At 36.3% G+C, this 20,653-nt stretch overlaps 1 pseudogene; it reads right to left on the reverse strand.

Moving 5' to 3' along the window:
• Positions 1 to 8,821: 8,821 nt before the first annotated feature.
• On the reverse strand, positions 8,822 to 9,517 carry LOC101955477 (protein IMPACT pseudogene; annotated as a pseudogene).
• Between the last annotated feature and the right edge of the window lie 11,136 nt (positions 9,518 to 20,653).

Consider the following 20,653-nt stretch of genomic DNA (forward strand, 5'->3'; position numbering starts at 1 on the left):
TTCGCTGAGTTACTTAGAGCCTTGCTAAATTGCTAAGGCTGGCCTTGAAATCTCGAGCCTCCTGCCTCAGTCTCCCAAACCACTGGGATTACAGGATTACTGGGGTGTGCCACCGCGCCTAGTTTAAAATGTCTTTATGTTGATAGTCTCCCTATTAATTTTCCCTCCTATTGTTCCTATCTCTAACTCTTTTCTACAGACTGTCTCCAAGGAAGTGTTCTTAGAACATGTCTGTAATATTCTAATGCTTAGAAACTTTCATAACTCTTCTTTATCATGAGGACAAAGATTAAACTTCTAAGGTTGGTATCAAGGCTCCCAGTGCAATCACTCAGAACTACAGAAAACCAAAATTAGAATCTTGAGAAATAACATTTAAAAAGGGCAAAATATGAGAGGTGATTGGAGATTCTAGAGATATCAGAGAGGCAGAGAAAGAGCAAGAAAAATGCATTGTTAAGTAAAGGTATTTGCAGGGTGTAAACAGTAACAAGTTTTTTTGTTGTTTTTTATTTTGGGAATAAGGGTTTTCAGCCATCTCAGTCCATAGGTGGCTGACTCCATTCTTTGGGACTCATGGCAGAAGGGTGTGACAAAGGAAAGCTGCACACACCATAATCAAGAAGCAGAAACTAAGCTCTGTTCACCAAATGTATACCTGAAAGGCATGCCTCTAATGGCCCATCTCTTTCAACCACACTGTAGGCCCACCTTCAGTTAACATTTAGCTAATCCCTATCAGGGGATTAATTCACTGATTGGGTTAAAGCCCTCATAACCCAATCATTTCACCTCTGAATGTTCTTGCATTGTTTCACACATGAGTTTTGGGGAGACACCTCACATCCAAGCCATAACACCCAGCAACTCAGGAGACTGAGGCAGGAAGATCATAAATTCAAAGCCACTTTGGCAACTTAACAAGACCATGTCTCAAAATTAAAAAGGGGGCTGAGGATGTAGCTCAGAGGTAAAGCACCCCTGGTGCTTTACTGGTTCAATCCCCAGTACTGCATGGTAAAGGATAGGAAGAATCTCAAGAGTCAAAAATGTGTCTAGTCAGTCACTAATCTCCCACCTCCCATGCAGTTCTTGCATACACTCAATCCCAGAAACCACTGTTACTCATAATGAAGTCCAGACTTTTAAGACTAGTTTATGTTTTATAACCTGGCTATAGTTTAACTTTCTAATCTTTTCTCCTGCTATTCCTGTACAGAAATTTTCCAGTGTGGCCCTAAGGATATTTGTCTTAGGTCTTACCCTTACCTAAATTGCCCTCTGAGGCTGTCCTCTAAGTCCATCATTATTCCATGTCTAGCTCAAGTCAATCTCTTTTGAAGGTAGAGATTACCTCTATCTCCCTTGGCATTATCCTTGTGCCAGTCTTGACAGTTGTAATGTGTTTTATGAGATTGAGTACTTTGATTTTAATTTTTTTGTATTTTCATATCTTAACTTCAAGAGTACAAGTAATAATGCAGAGAAACTGAATTGTGGTAGATAGACTTAGTATAGTACAAACATTTTATCTCTCACAGTACTTCTTTAATGCTCTGCCTATTGTATAGGCTGAGTAATTCTCAATATTCTCTGAATTAATATGGAGATACATCAGTGGCTAGAATACTCTTAATTTGGGTTAAGTTATACCAGCAGTTCATACATAGTTGTTAAGGAATAAGTTGTTAAGGAATAAGTTAGTTGTTAAGGAATAAGGAGAGGTTGGACATGTAAGAACCAAGTTTAATACAGCTACATCTTGTATTAATATACTAAATAGCACCAGAAAAGGTGAACGTAACGTACAATGAAGGATTTTTTAATTTCAGCACAAATATGGACATTGTTGCTTCTTTTTTATTTCTGTGTTATATCAAAATGGTCACCTTACATTTTCTAAAAGCTTATTGAATAATATCCTAAAAAATATAGTACAACTGAATTTATATCAAAGATTTATACCTAAAAAAGGTGTTCAAAAAGCAAATCATTGTTATAGACATGGAAAACTATTATTTAAGAAAGCTTGTATTTAAGTCTTCCATAAAATAAACTTCTTTTGAAACAAAAATGTCTCTATTTTGTTTATAATAATGAATTTTTGAATCTTTATTAACCCCCCCATATTTAATTATGAAATAAAACAGTTCCATGGGATGTGTTACAAATAGCCAACAATGAGATAAGTATGACTCTAGTTTATACTGGACTTTTCCATATGAATGAATTCTTTGCACTGTATTAGCCAGCATTTTTCTCTAAAGCTTCATAAAATTTGACCTATGATCAGTTTTTTATCTGAATGAAAAAAGAATTTATGTAGAGATTATACCCACACCCTTTTTAATAGTATTTGAGAACCATTAACTATTGTTATACCATTTGTGTCTGGAAAAGTAATTGTGGATTTTTTTTTCCTAGAGGATATGGAGATTTTTCAGGAAATGTCTGAACATACTTGCAAAAAAATATACTCCTTGGCTCCAACTTTGGGATATTGTTTACTTAAGCTTTGTACTGATATAAATAAACTAGGGCACACTTTTTTTTTTCCTGTTTGTACTGGGGCTTGAACCACCAAGCAACACTCCCATCACTTTCTATTTTATTTTGAATCAGGGACTCACTAAGTTGCTGAGGCTGACCTCAAAACATGAAATTCTCCTGCTAAGGTACATTTTCTATTCCTGGCATCTTTTGACTTACTTTGTAGTCCAAGGTAAGTCTCTTTATGAGCAGATACGATCATCTTCAAGGTTTCTTTTGCTTGGTGCCTGGATAATTTTTTCTCCTGATAAAATTAGATAGTCCCTCTGGCCTTTATTTCATATATACACATATATATGTATATTTATATATACTTACCTTTATAAATCCATATGTTGAAATGTTCTAAAACTTGCCTAATATTGCATTATGGTTAGTTGCTTTCCACTTTAAGTTGTAGTCTTAGAACCTGCAGGCCCATAGTAGAGCTGGGAGCTGTGTAAAACAGTTTATGATATGACCTATAACCCCAAAGAACTTACTATGTAGTAGGGCACATGTAAGACAAATGTATCAGGTAGTATGTGGTCTATGGTATTTGGATGATGCCATCTATGAGATGTAGAATAGAATAGGGATGGAAGATCCTTGTTTTAAAAGGCATGGAAAAAAAAAAAAAGCATGGCAATTCAAACTATCCTTCAGAGAATGGGGGAAATTTCTATAGGTACTGGGGATGTGGGAGAGCATTTCAAACTTTGGACTAACAAGGTGTCATTGAAGGCTTTTAAAGAAAAGAGTGACATAATTAAAGGAGTTTTTACAAGTATTTACCTGGTAGTGTCATGGTATATAAGGATTACAGAAAAAGAATCTTGTGGCAGGAAGATAGGCTTTTTTTTTTAATTATTTTTTAGTTGTAGTTGGACAGAATGCCTTTATTTTATTTATTTTTATGTGGTGCTGAGGATCAAACCCAGAAATGCTAGGTGAGCACTCTACCACTGAGCCACTACCCCAGCCCCAAAGAAGACAGCTTTTTTGAATAGTGCAAACATAAAGAGACTGGGGCTCCCTACTTCTCTACAACACACTGGTGAAAATAAACATAATTGGAGATACTGGTTTTTGTCTTGAAGAACAACATACTTCAGAGCAGCTAATTGGTTGGGGTGGAGCTAAAAATGAAGGATGAAAAATCACTCTGCAAATTCATGTATGGGTTACTGGAGAAGATGGATTCAGATTGTAATATGTTTAGTTTTCTTGCATCTGAAAGTTTATTCAAGTAGAAATGTGAAGCTGATTTGAATCTTAATTATAAAAATTATAGGTGAAACTAAAGCAAAATTTAATCATCTAATCTTCACTGCTTATTAGTATGTTTATAGAGATACACCAAAAAAAAAAAAAGCACAGCTCTATCCTCATAGACATTATAACATAACTGGGATATTGAAATAGTTAACTGGGAATACAAAGAAAGTAATTGTGCCAATAGGAAGGTTAAAAAACAGCGCTATGGAGATGGAAGAGATTTTTATCCCATTGGGAGAGCATTAACATTTCAGCAGAATTTTGAAAATTAAAATTTAGAGATGGTATAGCAAATAATAGAGAATTTGAGTTCCAACCAAATAGAGAGCAATCGGAAAAACAGAAAAAAAATGCCAAAGGAAAGAATCAAACACATAATTGGAGGAATACAAGTAAATGGAAACACTGGAGTTTGTTTCAAGAATTGGAAAAATGGGTATAAACACACAGAAAAGTTGAAAGCATTATAGAGACAACACCCAGATACTCACTATCAGGATCCTACAATTAGCATCTTGCTGTATTTGCTTTATTTGCATATACCCACCTGTTCATTTCAAGAACAATGTTATTTTGTCAGGTTTTTAAATTTATTCCTCTTATTTCTTCTCATTTTGCACTTATAGTTTAGCTTCTCCTTTCAGAGGCCCAGGTTGTGTGTGAGCCTGCTGCATTTCACAAAAGTGCCTCTCTATACAATGTGCCTTTCTGTCTTTAAAGAAAGGTCCCCAGTGAAAGGCAGGGCAGGCAGGTGGGACATCTGCCTGAAAATTCTATTAAACATATCCTTCTTGGGGCTGGGGATGTGGCGGTAGCGAGCTCGCGCGGCATGTGTGCGGCCCAAGTTCGATCCTCAGCACCACATACAAAGATGTGTCCGCCGAAAACTAAAAAAATAAATATTAAAAATTCTCTTTCTCTCTCTCTAGAAAAAAAAAAAACATCCTTCTTGCTGACCTCAAATAGTCGTTGAGACATTCCTTTTATTGCAAGAGACTGTGAAACAAGTCATGGCAATCATGTGCTTCCTCCTGTTTTCCCTCAAGGAAAAATTACCTGGAATATAGAACTTTTTCTTTTACAACCTTTAATTTCATCTTTTAAAGCACCCAGTTACAAGTTTTTTGTTGTTGTTGTTTTTTAAAATAACTGTAGATACTTTGCAGGATTTGTGATTTTCTTTTGCTGTCAGAATCAAGGTGGTGTTTATTGACATGATTACTGTAGCTTCAAAGTGTTTACACAGAAAACATGTTGGGGAAAATCTAATGAATCAAAGCCACATAAGATTTTTTAAAAACTAGATTTGAAACTAGATAATAAGCTCAAAAGTGAATAAAAAAATAAAAAGGTCCCAAATGATGATCAATGGGGGAAATGGTTCTTCTGCTCTCCCAGTAAGTTCAGTGAATTGTCCCTGAGAAGTGTCTCCCTAAGAATAAAGAACCTGTCTAAGTGAATCCTTGATTTATCCAGCTTTCCAGTTATCTCTCAAAGTATGTTCTGAAGACTACCTGAATTCAAAATACTAGGAAAACATGTTAAACAAATTTCTACATCTCACTCCATATCTACTAAATTAAAATTTCTGAATTTCGGAAATCTATAATTTGTTTTTCTTTGGTTGGTTGGTTGGGTTTTTTTTTGTTTGTTTGTTTGTTTGTTTTGTTTTGTTTTTGGGTTTTTTTTTTTTTTTTTTTTTTTTTGCAGTGCTAGGGATAGAACCCAAGCCTCCACATAGGCAGGTACTCTACACTGAGCCATATCCCCCACCCCCAAAGTTAACAGACACTTTTCCCATCAGTGATTCCTACACAGACTAGCATGTGAGAATTGGTTTTATTAGTGGTGCTATCTCTGAAGATCTAAGAGGTCTGTTATCTCTGGAGTCTCAGCTTTCTAGGCCACATCATAAAAGGGAAGTAATGGTAGTTGATAAATTCCAAGATCCCTTTTCAGCTCTACCATTTTGTGGGACTGTAAAAACTGAATCTTTTATAATTAGAAGGAGTTGATTAAACTTTAATCAAATGAACTAAAAGTTTAGGTTTATATTTATTTAAAATGCTATTGTTTCTTTTAATTCAATTAGTATGTGAATAATTCATACTATTTGCCTACCTAAAATAACAACATACTTCTGATAACCCACGTGTTTTCCTTTGGTTTTTAAAAAAGCTGACCAACAGAATGAGCTCCAGGCATTTCACATCACATTTTGCCATTTCACAGTTCCATGTTTCCTTGGTGATTTGGTGTTCATAGTCCTCCGGGCTCACTTTGAGTCTTTGCTACTCCACATTCTTTTTCCATTGTTAATAATATCCTTTTCTTCTTCTTCTTCTTCCTACAAAGAAGACTTATTTTCTCAGGGTTCTGAGCTGGCAGGGGTTACTGCAAATTTCAAAGCTGTTTATTAGGGAAAAAGAAAATATCTATAGTCTTTAAGCAAATATGTAAATTTTGTGCCCTTAGTCACCTTGGTAGTAGATAGCTTTCTTTTCCACATTATAAATACATGCCTAATTTTAGTTTTAAGATAATTTCAGAATATTGTTTAAGATGCTACTCAGTGCTCTTGCCATAAGCTCATAAATAATGAATATCCATATTTTCCACCAAGGTTTAAAATTTTTCTCCCACAGTGTTATATAAATTTGCAATTTACTAACTTTCCTAAAACTTTTATTGCCATATTCTAACTTACTGTGATATGATCAGAATGGAGTTTATCATATATTTGTGTTTATCTTAAAACACATGTAAGACAATAGTAATACCATATTAATTCCTATATTTTCTTCCTCCCTTTTTTCTGATATTTTGTTTGGAGACAAGAAAGAGAAATCATGCAAGTGTTTCAAAACTAGTCTTTTATCCTCAATTTGATAAATATTTGATATTATTACCTATCTTAATCAGATTCTTATTACCTAGTCTGTACAAAGCACTGGTAGGCATTAAAAGCAAACAGGTAATTAGATTTCAGTGCTTATGGTTAAGAAGCTTACAACAGTGATTCAACCTTATTTACATGATAATCAATAAGAAAAATATATACACTTTGGCTCTTCTAGCATCCTTTGGGAGATATACTCAGAATTCAAAAGGCATACTCTTTTCAATAAGAATTTATACAGAATGTACTGTATAGGAAGCACTTGGAAAAATAGAAGATAAAAAATAAGACATATTCCCTTCCTTTGGGGGCTCATACCTTTATATATTTTAGAAGTCAGTGAGATTGGGTCAAGAAATGTAGATTTGAGAATTAACTGCCCATATGTGGTAAAGTCACTAAGGTTAATAATATGGCAGTTCCTCTAAAATTGAATAATTAAAACTATTAAATGATGCAGCAATCTCATTTCTGGGTATATAGTAAAAAAAAAAAATTAAAATCTGAGTCTTAAAGAGATATTTATGCCCTCATGTTCATAGTAACATTATTTCAACTGGCTCATGCCTGTAATTGCAGTCACTCAGGGACTAAGGCAGAAGAATCCTGACCAAGACCAGCCTAGGCAACATAGTGAGACCAGTTTATATATTAAAAAAAAAAAAAAGCATGTGCACATAACAACACTATTCACAATAACCAGGTAGAAGCATCTCAAGTGTCCATTGAAGAATGAATGGATAAACAATGTGTGGTATATACATACAATGGAATATTATTCATACGTATAAAGGAAGAAAATCCTGTTACACACTACAACATGGATGAACCTTGAGGACATTATGCTAAGTGAAAAAAGCCAGTCACAAAAAGGCAAATACCATGTGTCCCACTACATGAAATATCTAAAGCAGTCAAATTCATTGAAAAAGTAGAATGATAGTTACCAAGACCTAGGTGTAGAGGAAAATAGTAATTGTTATTTAATGGTTGTAGAGTTTCAATTTGGCAAGATGAAAAAGTTCTGGAGATCTTTTTCACAAAATGTGGATCTATTTACCACTATTGGACTGTACACTTTTTTAAAAGTCACCAAAGTGGAAACAAAGTGTATAAAAGATGTCAATTAAGATACAGTAAGAAGGTGAAAAGTTAAGAAAAGATTAAAAGACACCATCAAGAGGATGACAAGGGATGTGAAGAAAGGAGAAAATTAGAAGAAAATGATGTCCTGGAATCCAAAAGAAGGGAGAACTTCCATTGACATATGTTGTGGTGAATGATGTTAAAACCAAAAAAGAGATCAAATAACAAAGTACAATAAAAAGGCCTGGCTGGGGAGGCATAGTTTGGTAGAGCACTTACTTGCCTAGCAAACACAAGGTCCTGGGTTCAAACGCAACACCTGGGAAGGGAAAAAAAGGCTTTGAAATTGACAGTTAAGTGATCACTATGAATATTATTGAGTGCAGGTTCCTTAAAATTACATAAGCCAAATATCTTCTTGAATACAAGGATACTATAACACTAGCTACATTCCCAGCCCTTTTAATTTTTTCTTTATTTTGAGACAAGGTCTTGCTAAGTTTCCTAGGCTGGTCTGGAACTTGTGATCCTCCTACATCAGCCTCCAGAGTTGTTGAGAATACATACATGCACCCCAAACTAAGCCAAATATCTTGAGAATTAAATGTGACTTTTAAAGTTAGTAACTGTAGACAATTCTTTCAGGATATTAGGAATGAAGGGAAGAAAATGGAGAATTGTTAGCTTTTTTAGGAAGACAATATTAAGGGACTTTTTTTAAGATGCAGAAAAATCCAAGCATATGTTTAGAGGAAGAGGAAATAGAGAAGTTTAAGAAAGAAGAGGCAATAATTTATGGAGCAAAATCCCATATCAAAACAATAGATAGTGAGGCATCGTGGTACAGGCTTTGAAGTCCCAGGGACTTGGGAGTCTGAGGCAGGAGGATTATAAGACCAGCCTGAGAAATTTAGCAAGACCCTGTCTCAAAATAAAAATTAAAGAGAGTGAGCACAGCCTAGGAACCAGAAGGCACAGTAATGCAGGAGCAGAGGGCATGGTGGGTGCATCCACAGGAGGCAAATGGAGTCAGGAGAGGCATCCATCCGAGACTTCTCTTGGTGCTTGCTGTTTACATATTGAGACCCTGAAGTCCAGAGAGGAGGATTCCTCAGGTGAACTTGTATAGTTCTTCTCCACCAGTATGTTTCTGACACAATTGTTGATATGTTTGAAGCGATCTGGTCCTAGCAGAATCCCTCCATACCAGCGTGATACTACCACCATGACATTCCTCACATTCAAAATCTCCATGAGATGGAGAAGACGCCCGCCAGCTGCTGTTTCCCCATCATCCTCACAGTCCTGCAAGAAGGACAAACTACAGGAGCCAAGTGGGCCTGAAAAGTACTTCTTCGGTCAGTAATAGGAATGCCGTGATCAATCGGAGGTAAAGAATACTTTCACCAATATTCTGTATATATATTTCTTCAAGGCTGTTTGATAAATCCACACGTTCTTGCCCTTTAAGCCAAGGAGCATTCAGTTGATAACTAGGTGGAGCTGTACCTGGATATTCGTTTGGTAGCATGACCTGCAAGCAAAGTGTCCATTTGGGGTCATCTATATCATCGCTAATTCTAATACAAAATATTTTGGCACAATCATCAATGACACACCATTCCTCGCCATAAATGGCTGCCATTGCTTCAATTTCCTCATTCTGCCTCTGGTCGCTCCCTGTGTTCCCCTCAGCCATGTGGCCCCGGGAGCGGTCCTGCGGCCACCGATCCTTTCAGTTGATTTTTGAGCACAGTGAGATATAGAAGTTTAATTTCATCTTTCTACATATGGATTTCCAGTTTTCCCAGCACCAATTGTTGAAGAGACTTTCTTTTCTCCAATTTATGTTTTTTTCACCTTTGTCTAGTATGGATTGGTCTCTATGTCTTTTGGTACTTTTTTTTCTTTTTTTACTATGTCTCTGTAGTATAGTTTAAGGTCTAGTATTGTGATGCCTACTGATTAACTCATTTTGTTAAGAATTGCTTGGGCTATTTTGGCTCTCCTATTTTTTCAAATGAATTTCATGATTGCTTTTTATAGTTTTATGAAGAATGTCATTGGGAGATTAAAAGGAATTGCACTGAATCTCTAACTAAAAAAAAAAAAAAATTAAAGAGAGCTGGGGATATAGCTCAGTTGTAGAGTGTCGCTGGATTCAATCCCCAATATCACAAAACCAAAGACAAAAACAAACAAAATAATCATAGATGAAGGGATGATTTTGGAAAACTGTGGGTGTCCCCTGAGATGAAAGGAAAAGATGGGTGAGTTTAGGATGAAACAGGAGCTCTGATGGACTTCAGACATCATGCCCTCTACTTTTGTTGTAAAACAAAAGAATCATCTGAGAAGGAGGAAGATAGTGTGGAGTAGTGGCTTGAGGAAAGTAGGGAATATTTGACAGAGCCAGTACGAACGGACTATGGGTATGTCAGCCAACTAGCTGAGTCTGAGTCATAAATAATGCAGTAAATTGGAAAGCACAGTTATGCAATTTTCTTGACAGTCCAAGAGCAGATTGGAAAAGCAGATGGTTGTGTTGATCCACATTCAGGGACTGGCAGAAGAGACACAATGCACTGAGGTCACAGAGTGGAAGGAAGTGTGAATTCTAGTAAGAAAGTAGTTGAAACAACTGATCTCATAAACCAATCTGGAAAAGGAATAGAATCAGCTAGGAGCTAACAGACTAAAGAGAAATCAAGAAGACTACTGCTTTTAACAAGTCAGAAGGGAAAAGTTTAGAGAGAGTAAGAGTGGGAGAAGTCAAAAGATTGAAGACTGGTCACAGTATGAGGTCTTTGGGTTAGAGCTATTTTAATTGATAAGATCTAGGGTGAGGCTGTGGGAATGTGTAGTTGTAATAGAGAATGTCAAGGAATTCAACAGCCATGCTGCTGGAAAACTACTCCATTTGGACAATAAAGATAAATCAAAATAGAGAGAAATACCTATAACCCTGTGCTCAAATCTTTAAGCACTTAGTTAAACTGTGATATGAAAGAGAGAGAGCTGAGGATGAAGACAGAGTAATGTTTCAAGAAGATGTGAACTTCTCTGGAGGAGCAAAGGAGAATCATGGTCTGAAAACCCTGATACTGAGACAGGGAACTGTCATCTCCATTTCCTGTCTCAAATTAGGCATCACCTTCACCCAAAGGGATCTGTATGGTCAGAGCAAGTCAGGTTTCCCTTATGGCAAAGAGATGAAAGGATTGTGAGAGTAAATGAAAAACCAGCCTCTACCTCAGAGCAAAGCCTGTCCAAGGAAGGGACATGACCTATGTCATGACCCACAGAGCACTCCTAGGCACATTCCTACCCTGCTAAGTGGTTTATCTACAAATAACAGGAGAGATCTGCTGCGCCAGGTGTCCCTGACTCAGTCAGGCTAGGTGGGGACCCATACCAATCCCCTAGCAGCCACCAATCAGCATGAGACAGGGAAATACCTGGGATGCCAGATGACCCTCCCAGTAGTTTATGATGGTTGATAACATGTTGGGAAACCATGTAGTTCAGCACGAACACCCCTTTTGGCTTAAACCAATCACCCCTACCCAACTTGTTCCTGCCAGTGAATGTGCTAATCATGTTTTAGAGTTGTTGTTTGATTTTCCCCTCGGTGTGTAATGATTTGCTAAGAGATGCTATGATGTATGTGGGGGTCCCTGCCTTCTCCAAAGAATGTATAATACTGCTGCAAACCCTAGGCTTGGGGCCTCTCAGTGTCACCAGTTGCTGTGTGCACATGAAGGACCGAGCTAGCTCGCAATAAACACCTCTTTTCTGTTTACATTGATCTTGGTCTCTGGTGATCTTTTGGGGGTCCCGAATTTGAGCATAACAAGAAGTTAGCAGTATAGGAAAGTTTATTAACAGTAGAATGGTATTTCAGAAGAAGACATGAGATTAGTAGAAGAATCAGCAAGTTATTTGTGAGAAAGAAAAGAAAAAGTGACTTCAAGGACTTATATCATGAGAGAAACAGGGCATTAAAAAGTACCCAAAATTAGCTGGGTGCGGTGACACATTCTTGTAGAACCAGCAACTCAGGAGATTGAGGCAGGAGGATCACAAGTTCAAAGCCAGTCTCAGCAATTTAGTGAGACCCTGTCTCAGAATGAAAAATAAGAAGGACTGGGGATGTAGCTCATTGGAAAGTGCCTGTAGGTTTAACCCCTGGTTCAAAAATAAAAATAATATATATAAAGTCTCAGGGAGATGAGAAATAGAGTAAATATGAATAGAGATATAATGCTAATTTTAGGCTGAATATTGTTTAGGAGAAAAAAAGTAAATGATGGTAATATAAATCAAACGAGACCCTTACTTTTGATTTCATGTTGTTTAGAAAAGGCAAAATGAAGAGGATCTGGAAGACATATGTAGCACTAGTATAGCCTTCCCTTTAAAGTTTTAGACTTCAGGCTAAAATTTTTTCTTCTGGAGGAAACATTTGGGTATCTTCTGCATTTTTCTGATTATTTTCCCGAATTAGAAGTACATTGAGTGCCTAATCTAGGACCAACATACATTCAGTTGCAGTTTATCCCACTATTCCAGTTTATCTATTATCTATCTTATTTTTTTTCCTATTGGCCTTCCAAGCCATAAAATTCACCACTTTATATAATTCAATGGGTTTTCATCTATTCACAAGATTGAGCAATATTGTTGTTTTGTGCAATATTACAGTTAGATTGTGCATCAGCACTAATTCCAGAACATTTCATCATATAAAAAGAAACCCTGAAGCTGGGTGTGGTGGTGCATGCCTTGGAATCCCAGTGGCACTGGAGGCTTAGACAGGAGGACAGCAAGTTCAAGGCCAGCCCTAGCAATTTAGCCAGACCCTACACAATTTAGCCAGGCCCTATGCAATTTAGCAAAATCCTGTCTCAAAATAAAAAGGGCCATGGGCTGGGATTGTGGCTCAGTGTAGAGCGCTCACGTAGCATTGTGAGGCACTGGGCTCAATTCTCAGCACTGCATATAAGTAAAATAAAGGTCCATTGACAACTAAAAGTTTTTTTAAAAAAAATAAATAAACAAATAAAAGGGGCCAGGGATGTGTCTCAGAGGTTAAGTGGACCTGGGTTCAAAAAAAAGAAAAGATGAAACACTGTACCCGTTAAAGTTGTACCTCATTTTATCTCTACCTCAAGCCCCTGCAACCTCATTGTACTTTTGATCTCTATTGATTTGACTATTCTGGACATTCCATATAAGTGGAATCATATAATACTTGGCCTTTTATGTCTGGCTTCTTTCACTTAACATAATGTTTTCAAGGTTCATCCATGTTGTAGCATGCGTCAGAGTTATATTCTTTTTTTGTAATTAAATAAATATTCCATTATATGGATATACCACATTTGTTCACCCATTCATTGGTCAATAGATAGTTGCATTGTTTCCACTTATTTTGGAATAGTGCTGCTATGAACTTTTTGCTTTGTTTTAATTGTTTACTTGTTCTTTTTAATTATGTATTTAAGAATGTATTTTCATATATTATACATACATGGAGGATAACTTCCCATTCTTGTGATTGTACATGATGTGGAGTTAGAAAACAATCTGCTTTTATCTTATTTTATCAGTAATGGGGGTTGAACCCAGGGGTGCTTAACCATTGAGCCACATCCCCAGCCCTTTTTTATATTTTATTTAGAGACAAGGTCTCACTGAGTTGCTTAGGGCTGCATTAAATTGCTGAGGCTGGCTTTGTTTGATCCTCCTGCCTCAGCCTCCCAAGCTGCTGGGATTCCAGGTGCATGCCACTATGCCCTGCTAAATTCCATGAACATTTGAGTGCAAGTTTTTATGTGGATATATGTTTTAATTTCTTTGGGGCACATACCAAAATGTTAACTCTATATTTAACTTTTTGAGAAACTGCCAAACTCTTTTCCAAAGCAGCTATATCACTTTACATTCCCACTAATAGTGTATGAGAATTCCAATTCCTTACATCCTTACCAATACCTATTATTTTACATTTTTAAAAATTATTTTCTGGGCTGGGGTTGTAGCTTTGTGATAGAGTACTTGCCTAGCATGTATGAGGCACTGGGTTCAATCCTCAGTACAACATACATATAAATAAATTAAATAAAGGTATTGTATCCATCTACAACTAACAAAATAATTTATTTGAATAACTTTAGTGTGAGGGTGTAGCTCAATGATAGAGTATGTGCTTAGCATTCCCAAGCCCCTGGGTTCCATTCCCAGCACTCCCCAAAAATTATCCTTAACCTACTGTTTGTGAAATGATATCTTCTTGTTGTTTTGCTATGCCTTTCATTAATGACTAACAGTGTTGAGCACATTTTCATGTACTCATTGCTCAGTTATATATTCTTGGAATAGGTTTATTCAAATGCTTGCCAATTTTTAATTGGGATATTTGTCTTTTTATTGTTATAAGAGTTCTTTCTATATTCTGGAAATTTTTTTAAAAAAATATTTATTTTTTAGTTTCGGGTGAATACAATACCTTTACTTTATTTATTTATTTATTTATTTATTTATCTCTGATGCTGAGGATCCCGAACCCAGGGCCTCACCTGTGATAGTGCTCCACCACTGAGCCACAACCCTAGTCCCTAGATACTCTTATCAGATAAATGATATGTAAATATTTTCTCAAATTTTATGGGTTGTTTCATTATCTTGATATATCCTTTGAATCACAATGTTTTTAATTTTGATAATGTCTGACATATACTTTTTCCTTAGTTTTTTTGTGCTTTAGATACCATGTCCAAAAACCTGTTTTATTTATAACTCCTCTTTACATAGTCAAAAATGTAACAGTAGTCAATACATTATCCTACTAATAAATCTCTACCACTAGCTTATGGAAGCAGGGATAGTCAGTTAGTGGACTCTGGGCAGGTAGATGAATAAATTCTGACTTGTTTTATCCTTAACTTACCATCAGAGTCCTTTAAAAATAAGCCAAACTGCCACTAATTTTAGTTGCCACCTTTTATATTTTATATTTATGCAACAAGTTTATGTTGAGCACCTACTATGTGTTAAGTACCTCTCCCAAGGAGTAAAAAGAAGAAAAAAAAAGATACCAAGAAATTGCAAAGAGAAAACTTTTAAAAATGTTTTTATCTTTGTAAAAGCAATGTAACAGTTACAAGCATTGGAAAGATTTTAAAAGCTTATGAATCTCATTGTTCAAATATAATTATTTCATTTTTATTTATTCCCTTATAGTCTGTTCATAATTACACACATTTAATGTAATTCAGTTAGGATGACAGAGTTATATATTTTACTTTTTTAAAAAATTATCATTTTATTATAAATAAGAGAATGTTTTCTTGATTTTGGTTTCATAGAGTATACAGAAAGGAAGCAAACAAAAGGAGAAAAAGTATAAGTCAATAAAATATTATTAAGATGAGCAAATATGGTCTATAAATGGATTTGTGCTCTGGTCTGTCAATCCTCGTAGGTTGGCAAATTGAGTTCAAGAGTATATAATTCTATTCCAAATTATTAGCATTTTTCTTTTTCTTCCTGATCTATGACTCAGACTCCACTGATTACCTTAATCATATTATGTGGGTAATTTAATTTCTAGCTATTGTTCCTACTGGTCAGTTAAATAGTTGCATCTAGATAGGGTTCTCTCCTCTAAGTTTGTAGCTGAAGAAAAAGTTTGATGTATAAACTAAACTAATTTTTTACTAGAATCTGCTTCAAGAATAATGTGACCCAAAGAAGTTAATAGATCTATATTCATAAACACAACAACTGATAAGAATCACCTTAGGCTTTTTTTATGCTACTGAATATAGTTTGTCTTCAAATGGACGATTCAGCATGAATACTATTTATCAACTATGTAGTTTTGCCTAGTTCAATTTTTTGAGCTAGATGAATAATTCTAATTATGAATTTTATAGCAAATTGAGTCAGTGTTGTCTTGTGTATTATTCCAATGTATTTGGTTTTTAAGTGGATCATCATATTCAAATAAATCTCTTGCTGGTGAATACAGTTTCTTTGGGGAATACCTTATGTGCTACTTGTAAAGAATGAAGCATCCCTATATGAAAACACAAACTTAGTTACCTGTCTAAAGGTAACTTGCCTAAAGAACTTGCTTTTAAAATTAAGGGTTTATATAGTATTTAAATAGCATAACCTTCCTCCTCAGTTCTAGCTCTGCTTGACCTATTCTATTCCTTGGGTTTTGACTGTGCCTGCTAATGTCATTAAATTTTGTTCCTTCACCTTGATAGATTAACTTTGTGATTAATTTGGCATAGGATGGTATGTCCTGTGGTTTCCATCAGGGACTTTGTGGCAGGGAAAAACTGACAAGCAGACCAAGGACTCTTGTAATTCCTTTCCGCCCTACTTTTATTGATTCCCTGCAGACACCTCCTTCCCCCTTCTTAAAGACTGCTCCAGATCCCATTATCCAAAGACTGTTCTCCCTGGCCGCAGCAGGTGTATTGCTGGCTGATCCTCCCCATCTTGGCTGGAACATTCCTGTCTTGCTGCTCACCCTTTCAGGGTCACATCCTCCTTGTCTTTCAAGGTGAGAATTGTATTAAATTGTAAGCCAAAGGAGATCTCCAGGGTCTTCTTTCCATCTCAGGTCACAGGAATTTAACATTGGCTTCTTGAAGTCTCGTCCTTGACTTTCTTATGAAAACCAGAGGATTTAGTTCTTTTTTTTTTTTTTAAAGACATCTCTCTTTTTTTTAATATTTATTTTTTAGTTCTCGGCGGACACAACATCTTTTGTTGGTATGTGGTGCTGAGGATCGAACCCGGGCCGCACGCATACCAGGCGAGCGTGCTACCGCTTGAGCCACATCCCCAGCCCAGGATTTAGTTCTAATCATGAGATTTTTAAGCCAGATATGAGGGGAAAGGGGAAACAGAGCAGACATAGAATCACTTTAAGTGCTCTTTACTCTTTGCCAATTATTTACTCACATGTTGGAGATAACTGGTGTTTCCCCCAGGTGTATTGATTATCATAATAACTTTCCCTTCCCTCAGGCCCTTGTGAGCAACATTATACCCAGAAACTGATATTTATATGGTAATGAAATAACTATGAATACAAAGTTGATATGCCACATTCATATTACTTGTGTGTACACATGTAATTGTTGAAATAATTCAAATAAATGAAAATAATTGTCACATAGAGATAACAGGATTGTTTTTGTTTCCTGAAGTTTTTAAAAATATTACATATTCATGCCTGTAATCCCAGCAGTTTGGGAGGCTGAGGCAGGAGGATTACAAATTCAAAGCCAACTTCAGCAACTTAGTGAGACCCTGTCTCAAAATAAAAATTAAAAAAGGCCTGGGGAGGGCTGGGATTGTGGCTCAGTGGTGGAGTGCTTACCTAGCACATGTGAGGTACTGGGTTCCATTCTCAACACCACAGATAGATAAATGAATAAAATAAAGGTCCATCAACAACTAAAAAAAAATTTTTTTAAAGGCTAGGGATATGGCTCAGTGGTTAAGTGTCCCTGGGTTCAATCCCTGGTACAAAAAAAAAAAAAAAATTACATATTCAAACTGATGTCAGTATTTTAAAATAAATGTATAACTATATCCATATAAAAGAGAGACCTTACAAAGTGTCATCAGCTTAGTATACTTTATACAATTTTTAATACATGTATTAGGATAACATGGAAAAGTTATCCAACAAGGATTCAGACATCCTGGCTTTAAAATCTAGTTTCTGGAATCTTGTTCCAAACATGAACAAATCACTTGACTATTCTTGTCTTGATTTCTATTTCTTCAGAATGATAGCTACTCTATTCTCATTGAAGAGATTTTTAAAAGAGTAACAATAGAATATTTGAGTTATAAAACTAGAGGAGATGTTAGAGACCATCTTAACACAAAACACTTATGCTCCATTGGAGGAAAATACAATCCAACAAGATTAAGAGGCTTGCTTATAAAGTATGACAGCAACTTTGGAACAAACAAAATCATAAAGATTATACACGATGTGAAACACTGTACTTCTTGATGTGATCAGAGAATAAGGATTTAGAGAGGATATTAAGTGTTCTAGTCTGGTATATACATATTTTCAGCCACTTCTTGTGTGAAGATAAATATGGCATATCTGCCTTTGCTAAGTATTCCTGCTTAAAAGCTACCAGCCCTAAATTTAACCACTTTATTCGAGATGAAATGATCTGCCTGACTTATTTGCCATTGTGGGTCAAGATCTATGCCTCTATGCTTAAGTATTTCTTCAACTGAATATTTATAGTGATAGCCTGCCTACTGAGGGAATTCTGCTCATGGCCAAAAGTTCTCATTGGAAATTTAGTGCTGAAAGCTGTCACAGATTACAGCAAGCTCAGCAGTACATTGACAAATAATGCTTAATAGAACAAAAAGTGGAAAGTTAAATCACAAAGCGCTTGCGAATCTTTTGTTGGAGTAGAGTATCAGTTACATATCAGGCTTCAGACCACATTGAAATTGACAGAGTGGAACCTGTGCCCAACCCGTGAGTTTGTGACATAAGCTTGCCACATATATACCCCATTGTCCATGGTACTTCTGTTAACTTTGAACAACCTGGCATGACTGGAGTGGATCATTAATAACCAGCTTCCAGAGCTGCATTTCCCAAAGTCTGCTCCCAGGAATAGTAGTTCTAAAAGACATTCATGTGCATTCCTTTAAAATCTACATAATTTACTGGTGCATATGGACATATTTTACTGGTGACATGCCATAGTCCCAGGTATTCAGGAGGCTGAGGCAGGAGAATTACTTGAGCCCAGGAGTGTGGGGAAAGTCTGGGTAACATAGTGGGACTTTGTCTTCTTAAAATGTGTGTGTGTGCGCACACACACACACACACACACACCCACACACACTTTCTTAACATTTACATATATTCCATTGTCAAATGAGTTTGAGAAAGACAACATTAAAAAGTGGTTTACTACAGGGCTAGGTTGTAGCTTAGCGGCGTCGTGCTTGCGAGGTACTGGGTTGGATCCTCAGCACCACATAAAAATAAACAAGATAAAGGCATGCTGTTCATCTACAACTACAAGAATTTTTTTAAAAAAGTAGTCTACTACAACACATGATGATTCTCTAAGAAACGACTAAAATATTTTAATATATAGTGCTCCTCAAACTTATTTAAGAATGCCTTTTTAAAGGAACTCCTATTAATCTCTTTAAGGGTAGAAAAACCCTAGTTCCATGAATACACTAGAATTCCATTGTTTGGATAATACCATTCTACCAATCATCACTGATTTTTTTTTTTTTAGTATTTATTTTTAAGTGATAGGTGGACACAATATCTTTTTTTTTAATGTGGTGCAGAGGATCAAGCCCAGTGCCTCACGCATGCTAAATGTGGCTCTACCTCTGAGCCACAATTCTAGTCCCTGATTTTTTTGATAGTACTGGGGATCAAACCTAAGGTCTTGTGCATGTTATATGCAAGCTCTCTACAACAGAGCTACATCCCCAGCCTCCAACACTGAATGTGTGTTGCGGCACACAATTAAACCAATCAGGGTCACTCCAAGTGAATTTGGGGACTAAATAAAAACACAGACACAGAAATTACCTTATCTTTGGGTTCAGTGACCGCTCCTCAGCCACAGCTCCCACAAGGGGGGCAGGGCAGGCAAGAAAGAGAGGGAGGAACAAGTGTTGGAGGGAAGCCATTCAAATGAGGCAAGGGGTCAGGTTTCAGGGGGCTGAGTCTAGATTCCCGATGTCTTGCTGTCAGCAGGTTGACTGACATCTAGGAAGGCCATGCCCATCTCATGTGCTGTGTGGGGATCATAGGCAGAGCAATTGAAAAGTCACTTACATTGTTCGCCCAGTCCACCCTATGCCCTCAATGCTCATAGTTCACACACACACACACACACACACACACACACACACACACACACACAGCCCATGGCTGGCTTGCCACATCAACACACTCTCATTGCTCAAAGCTAAGTGGTACTCAGTTCCCATGTGGCAGCTCCCAACAAATGTCAGTCCTCGAAACTGACATAATCTTACACATAATCTACTATTTTCAGTTATGCAAATGTGTGCGGGTTGGAACCTAAAATCATTGCATCAGTTGTGTTTGAACAATAAATTAAAGCAGGATATCGAGTAGCAAGTTAAATGAGTACTGGATTTAAAATTTTTACACATGCCAATAAATACCAACAGTTCTACTTCTGAGAATGCTTTGTTTATTGGTGGGGAAATTAATCTGTACAGAAAGCCAAGAAGATGCAGTATAACATTATTTATACAAATACTGCAAATTTTATAGTAATGAGTATAAAATAAATAGAAAATGTATAAAATTCTCAATTCCTACAACAAATATCTGATAAGTGCCTTTTGTGTACCAGACAGTGATACCAACTGAGTTGACAAGTTGGCAATGAGGAGTTAAGATAAGTGCCTATTAATTCCAGCTGTCATTTGACAATGGAAAACATGCTATTTATATTGTATCTCAAATCTTCAGAACACTCCAGAGAAGGGGATCCTATGTTATGAGTGAGGAAACTGACCTTCTAAGATAAGAAATAGTTTTCCTAGGCCATGCCTACAAGTGGTGAAATTAGAATTTGAACATAAGTTATTGATGCCAAAGCTATGTTCTTTCCACTAATTTTAATACAGCTATCTCTTTATTGTGACTTTAAAATTTCAATTTGAGATTGAACAAAGTATTAAACAAAGTATAAGAGTAGTTGAAGGGCGGGACACATTTCCACTTAGTTAAGAAGATGAAACTGGTGGGGGTTTTGGAGTTCTGCTTTTTTCTCTCTA

This window comes from Ictidomys tridecemlineatus, chromosome 5, assembly GCF_052094955.1.
Source record: "Ictidomys tridecemlineatus isolate mIctTri1 chromosome 5, mIctTri1.hap1, whole genome shotgun sequence".
NCBI lineage: Eukaryota > Metazoa > Chordata > Mammalia > Rodentia > Sciuridae > Ictidomys > Ictidomys tridecemlineatus.